Source organism: Bidens hawaiensis, unplaced genomic scaffold (assembly GCF_021521415.1).
Source record: "Bidens hawaiensis isolate Kalapana, Puna unplaced genomic scaffold, B.hawaiensis_p1.1 tig00019196_1, whole genome shotgun sequence".
Taxonomy (NCBI): Eukaryota; Viridiplantae; Streptophyta; class Magnoliopsida; order Asterales; family Asteraceae; genus Bidens; species Bidens hawaiensis.
In genome coordinates this window covers 452,627-459,890 of record NW_027492907.1, presented here as the reverse complement: position 1 = coordinate 459,890, position 7,264 = coordinate 452,627, and positions in this window count along the sequence as shown.

Below are 7,264 nucleotides of genomic sequence, written 5' to 3'. Positions count from 1 at the left end.
CAAAATGTCAAATATTACATCAACCAGGTAACATGAAACAAATTGTTTTAATACAAAATATCAAGTTTCCAACAACTCCTAGTCTAGCCTTCATCTTTCTAAGGCCTCTAAACTTGCTAGGGATTTCTTGCTGCATTATTTCCTGAAAACATGTAACAAACTGTCAACTACATAAAGTAGATGAGTGAATTCATAGGTTTAAAGAAAAGAGTTTTATACACAAACATACTAGTATAGGTTGTAGGGGTTTATATATAGGGTGTACCTGCGGCTAACCCACCACTCCTACAACTTATACTACTATGTTTGGGTATAATTCCCAGTTTTTAAAATGGTTTGTAAGAAAAGATCTCTTGGTTTTCCCACAGAGGTTTTTGTAGTAAGTCAAACATGAAATGTTCTCCTGGGCTCTCAACGGGCTTATCAATCTCCCATTAGAGTCGTATGTGATAAGATTACTCAAAGATTTGCGGTCTCCCAACGGTACATGTAGCACATAACAGTTAAGCATAAACAAGGACATATAGATTTGAGCATGCTAAGTTTACTAGATAAACCAACACCAAAATCCCATTGTTTACTAGTATCCAAGATGATGGTGAACAAATGATGATGATGATGAATGATGATGAAACCCAATGATCACACAAGACTTGATTGAACTCACGCAAGACTTAAACCAAGACTACCTCGTTCTTGCCATCCAGGACTCAGCTAGGTTCTACCGAGAGTAGGATAGACACCCCAAAGAATCCTGGGTTCCCTTGGTCCCTACCGAGAATAGTATAGGTCCTCAAGAGTTATGGATTTCACCGAGACTAGTATGAAATCCCATGAGTTACGAGTGCCACCGAGAATAGAATGCCACTCATGGTCGTGAGTTCTACCGAGAGTAGAATAGACTCTCGCGTCCAATTCAACTCATGATGTTTTGATCTCTAGATTTCCATGCTGACACAATGACTATGATGATATGAATTTGATTCCCGTTCCCATGATGTCAATGTTCACAGAATTTCCCATACTCATTGATTTCCAATGTTCTTAGATCTCCATGAGTTAATGGGTTTTCCCCATGTTCATAGATTTCCAAAGTTTATAGATTACCAAGAAGCTCATGGATTTCCGCACGTGTGTAGAAATCCAAATGTTTATAGTTTAAAGAATGTTTGCATAAATGATTTTATCCAAACGTGTAAAGTTACCATGTTTCCACCCCATAGTTTTGAAAAGCTTAAATAGGGGCTATGAACTCACCTTGATCTTGGGTTAGGATGGTGCTACAATAGATCTCCTTAGCCTAGAGTTGGACATATATATAAGGTTAACAACGTGCTATAAGTCTAAGAAAACAAGCTTACGTGACCTCGAGCAAAAACTGGGTTTTAAAGACGAAAACAGCTTGGTTCTGGCTTGATTCGATCGAATAGGAACACGTTCGATCGAATAGGAACTTGTTCGATCGAATAGACACACATTCGATCGAATAGACACACATTCGATCGAATCTGAGGCACACTCGATCGAACTAGAAACACATTTGGTCGAACCAGTTGGGAAAACTCGTTCGGTCGAACATGGAACTTATTCGATCGAATAGACACTCGTTCGATCGAATACGAAACTCGTTCGGTCGAATGAGTTGGAGACCATTCGGTTGCTTTCCTATTCGGTCGACCGGACTGGTTCGATCGACTGGTTCGATCGAATGGGCTGATTCGATCGACTGATTCGATCGAATGAGTCTGATTCGACTCCTTCAAGCTGGGCGACGGAGAAACCTACGGGTTTTTCAGATTTTCCGGATTTTTGACCCAAAATCGAAGTTTTTGACATGGAAATGCTCGGGATTGAAGGGACTATCGATTCCCAGTGATTTTAAACACAAAAGCCTGCATTTTGACACCAAAACAAGACGGTTTTTGACCCGTAAACTCAAGAAACGAAAATGGGTGTTTTTGCTCGATTTGAGGCCGAAAATGGTTATGAAAATGGATGATTTTCAAGAAGATCTTACCAAGGACAACAACAAACAGATTTGTGGACTCGGATTTGAAGTTTGAAGACTTTCTCTCTCTAGTTTCTCTCTCTAGAATGAGAGTGTTTGGGTGGGAAGTGTTGGTGGAAATGAAAGAGATGGTGTAAGAATACTTGATTTTCCGCTTAAATACTCGGGTGACTCGGGTTCGGGTTTAGGCTACCGACGGGTCAAGACTAGTCGAGTTCATAAGTGTTTAAACAAACTAAAACTTTTTCAGCAAAACTTTTATAAAACCATTTTCCGAATAATTATTTGAAATCTTTTTAAATAAGAATATTTAATTTTTCGAAAGCATAAAAATTAATATTTTTCAGGCGTAAATGTCGTTTTATAAAATAAACATTTTAGATGATAAAAGCAGATTTTTCCAATGATATGGGTTCCGAACTTATCGTCCAGAATCCCAAAGTCTATAGTTTCCGATGATTTCACGATCCTAGTTTACCAATCGAATTTCAGGGCGTTACATCCTCCCCAATTTAGAGGAATTTCGTCCCGAAATTTAGAATTTAGTATAGTTGATGCAATGATGTTTTAGATTAAATGATCCCATGATGACCACTATGCGCCACTACCCCTAATATTCGTCTTGGATACCACCCAAATCAAGTTGAAGGGGTTTATATATAGGGTGTACCAGCGGCTAACCCACCACTCCCTCAACTCCACTTGGGTGTTTCTTTCGACTCCTATTAGTTCAATGACACACAGGACGACACACTATTTTCCACTACAAGGCATCACCTTCAAGCTTTACATCAGACATATTCATTTCGGATTGAAGGGGTTTATATATAGGGTGTACCAGCGGCTAACCCACCACTCCTTCAATCTCCAATGAATAATTCCCTCAATAACTCTTGAATTTAACGCCTCACAGCTGCCACGCTAACTATGAGTCCCTAATTCCAAGTCTCGCTTCAGACATAATCAACTTGTGCCGAAGGGGTTTATATATAGGGTGTACCAGCGGCTAACCCACCACTCCTTCAACATTCATTGATTAATTCCCTACACGAAGCTTGAGTTCACGACTCATAGTTACACAATAGCATATTGTTTATACACGTATACACCTGTGAACTTGATGTTATTATATTCCGGACTATAATTACGAGTTCACCTTGTATCAATGTATAAACTCCATTGTGTGCGGCTAGAAAAATCGACACGACACCACACACACGCACACAACCATGCTTCATGAATGTTAGAATGATGACAAATTTTGGCTCAATGATACATAGTTTACCCCAATGTTTACATGATTAAGTATGCACAACTTGTGTTTTCCAGCACGAGTCATGGGTAGCCAAACTTGGTGTTATGCAAATAAGAGAATATTTATAAGCAAATAGGAATAACATGATACTTCATTGATTGATATTGGTCCCTGATTACATGATTACGATTACATAGACTCCAAGATTTCTAGAATTACAAAGATGATGACTATGCGAACAGATGAGGGTATTCCTCCTTCATCTTATCCTCTCGTTCCCATGTGAACTCGGGTCCACGATGGTTGTTCCAACGTACCTTGACTATAGGTATCCGGCTTCGCTTAGTCTTTTTGACTTCTCGATCTAGGATCTCGACAGGTTCCTCAACAAAGTATAGTTTGTCGTCGATGTGAACCGTGTCGATCGGGATTTGAGCGGTCTCGTCAACGAGGCACTTTTTGAGTTGCGACACATGAAAAACGTTGTGAACACGGCTGAGTTCTGGAGGCAATTCCAAGCGATAGGCTACAGGTCCGACCTTTTCGATGATCTTGAAAGGTCCTACGTACCTTGGAGCAAACTTTCCCTTTTTCCCGAAGCGAACAATGCCCTTCCAGGGGGAAACTTTGAGCATTACGTGATCGCCTATTTGGAACTCCAGAGGTTTGCGGCGTTTGTCAGCGTAATACTTGTGTCGACAGCGGGCGTCCTTAAGTCTTTGCTGAATGATGGCGATACTGTCAGTGGTTTCCTGTATCAGTTCCGGGCCGAGGATTTGAGAATCTCCGGTCTCGGACCAACACAGTGGGGAACGACATTTCCTGCCATAGAGTGCCTCGAATGGCGCGCATTTGATGGTAGCATGATAGCTGTTATTGTATGAGAACTCTGCAAGAGGAAGGTGAGTCTCCCAGCTACTACCGAATTCAAGGATACAGGCTCTGAGCATATCCTCCAGGGTTTGTATGGTCCTTTCGCTCTGTCCGTCCGTTTCAGGATGATAGGCAGAGCTAAGTTTCACACTTGTCCCAAAGGCTTTCTGAAATGACTTCCAGAACCTTGACGCAAAAGAGGGGTCACGGTCAGACGTGATGCCCTTAGGCACACCGTGACGGGTTACGATCTCACGAATGTAAATCCGCGCCAGCTTCTCCGTAGTGTAGTCCTCGCGGACAGGGAGAAAGTGGGCAGACTTGGTCAAGTAATCCACGATAACCCAAATCGTGTCATAACCGCTGGGTGTCCGCGGGAGTTTGGTAATGAAGTCCATAGCGACTTCGTCCCACTTCCACTGTGGTATGATCGGTTTTTTGTAACAGGCCAGATGGTCTCTGATGTTCAGTCTTGATCCGCGAGCATGTTAGACACTTACCGACGTATAAAGCTATGTCTTTCTTCATACCCGGCCACCAGAAATGAGACTTGAGATTCTGATACATTTTATCACTGCCCGGGTGAATAGAGTATCTGGATTTGTGCGCTTCGTTCAGGATAAGTTCTCGAAGTGGTTCAGAGTTTGGAATCCACATGCGATTTAAGTAGTAAAGTATACCATCAGACTTGGTTTCAAACTTCCGTTCGGCACCGCAAGATAGCATATTTTTGAGATCACCACCAGCAATCGCTTGCTTTTGAGCTTCAAGAACCAAGGAGGGAAGATTGGACTGAATACGGATCGCATGCAACTGGGTCCTTTCCTTGCGACTTAACGCGTCAGCCACTACGTTAGCCTTTCCAGGGTGGTAGCGGATTTCGCAGTCATAGTCACTTAGGAGTTCAACCCATCGACGTTGTCGCATATTTAGCTCCCTTTGGTTGAGGATGTGTTGTAGGCTCTTGTGGTCGGTGAAGATGACACATTTCGTACCGTATAGGTAGTGTCTCCATATTTTTAAGGCAAAGACCACAGCACCCAATTCCAAGTCGTGAGTGACATAATTCCTCTCATGACTCTTGAGTTGACGCGAGGCGTAAGCGACGACCTTACCGCGTTGCATTAAGACGCAGCCTAGACCTTGGCTCGAGGCGTCGCAATAAACAACAAAATCATCGTTACCCTCAGGAAGCGACAGGATTGGTGCATGGCAGAGTTTATGTTTCAATGTTTGGAAAGCCTCTTCTTGCTCTTGGTTCCAAATGAATGGTTCCCCTTTTTGAGTTAACATTGTGAGGGGCAACGCGATCTTTGAAAAGTTCGAGATGAATCGACGGTAGTACCCAGCCAAACCAAGAAATGAACGAATTTCGGTTGGCGTTGTAGGCGCTCCCCATTTTTTTATGGCTTCAATCTTGGCAGGGTCGACATGAATGCCTTCCTTGTTAATGATGTGACCTAAGAATTGAACTTCCCTTAGCCAGAATTCGCATTTGGAGAATTTGGCGTAGAGTTGCTCTTTCCTCAGCAGATCCAAGGTAAGCCTGAGATGAAGCTCATGGTCGGCTTTAGAGCGGGAATAAACGAGAATATCGTCAATGAAGACGATAACAAACTGGTCCAGGTATGGACGACAAATGCGATTCATGAGATCCATGAACACTGCAGGGGCATTCGTCAAACCAAAAGGCATGACTAGGAACTCGTAGTGCCCATATCGAGTTCTGAAAGCGGTTTTCGCGATGTCGTCCTCCATGACACGCACTTGGTGATAACCTGAGCGTAGGTCGATCTTGGAAAAGTAGGTGGCTCCTTGCAGCTGGTCGAAAAGATCGTCAATCCTCGGTAATGGATACCGATTCTTGACTGTGAGTTTGTTAAGCTCACGATAGTCTATGCACATCCGAAAAGATCCGTCCTTCTTCTTGACGAAGAGGACTGGAGCTCCCCATGGAGACGAACTAGGGCGAATAAAACCCTTGTCCAGTAGTTCCTGCAGCTGGCTCGATAATTCCTGCATTTCAGACGGAGCCAAACGATACGGAGATTTTGCCACGGGGGTTGCACCGGGAACTAACTCGATGTGGAATTTGACTTGTCGGCTAGGAGGAAGTCCGGGTAAGTCTTTAGGAAAAACGTCTGGAAATTCACGCACGACGGGGACATCAGAGAGCTTCTTCCCCAAAGATTTCTTGATGGAGACATGAGCTAGGAAGGCGAGACACTTCTTTCGAAGGCATCGCCGAGCTTTAAAGCAGGAGATTAATTTCAGACATCTGCCTGATCTTTCTCCTTGAATAATTATGGACTCGCCAGAAGAACAAGGAACGCGAATGAGCTTCTCAGCACACACCACTTCCGCGTGGTTGATGGACAACCAATCCATCCCAACAATTACATCGAAACTTCCTAAATGCATAGGGATGAGGTCAATGTTAAGAGACGTCCGATCAAACGTAAGCGTGCAATTGCGAACGATTTTGTTCACTTGGGTAGACTCTCCGTTTGCCATTTCGACAGAGAAAGCGGGGTCTAAGACAGAGGTTCCTAGATTAAGCAATGGGACCAACTCGCTAGAAATAAAACTCCTATCTGCACCCGTGTCAAATAGAATAGAAACCCAGAGATTGTTAAGGATGAACGTACCAGTAATGACGTCAGGATTTTGGCGAGCTTCAGCAGCGCCAATAGTAAAGGCTCGGCCTCGGGCCGGAGGAAGATTTGCAAGACGAGGACACCTGCTCCTGAAATGGTCCATGGCTCCACACTCGAAACAGCTTCGAGAGTTGCTGGGTTGGGAACTGCTGCTCTGTATCGCCAGTTGATTACCTTGAAATCTGCAGCGTTCCGCTAGGTGCCCCAAACGTCCACAGTTCGTGCATTTCCAGCACGGGGTTCCGGCAGGATGATGAAATTGGCAAGTGCCGCACTTGGGGTGAACCCCAGTGTACTCCCTCTTTGGCCTTCCTGAAGGGGTGGGAGCAGGAGCGACAGAGCTGATTGGGGTTGCGGGAGTAACCATCGCGTAACTGCTAGCCTTACGCTTTTTGATGCGGTTGATCTTTTTGGATGAGCCTTCAGCGGCCTTGCCCGTACCTTTGGCTAGGACCCCAGTCTTAACCTGGT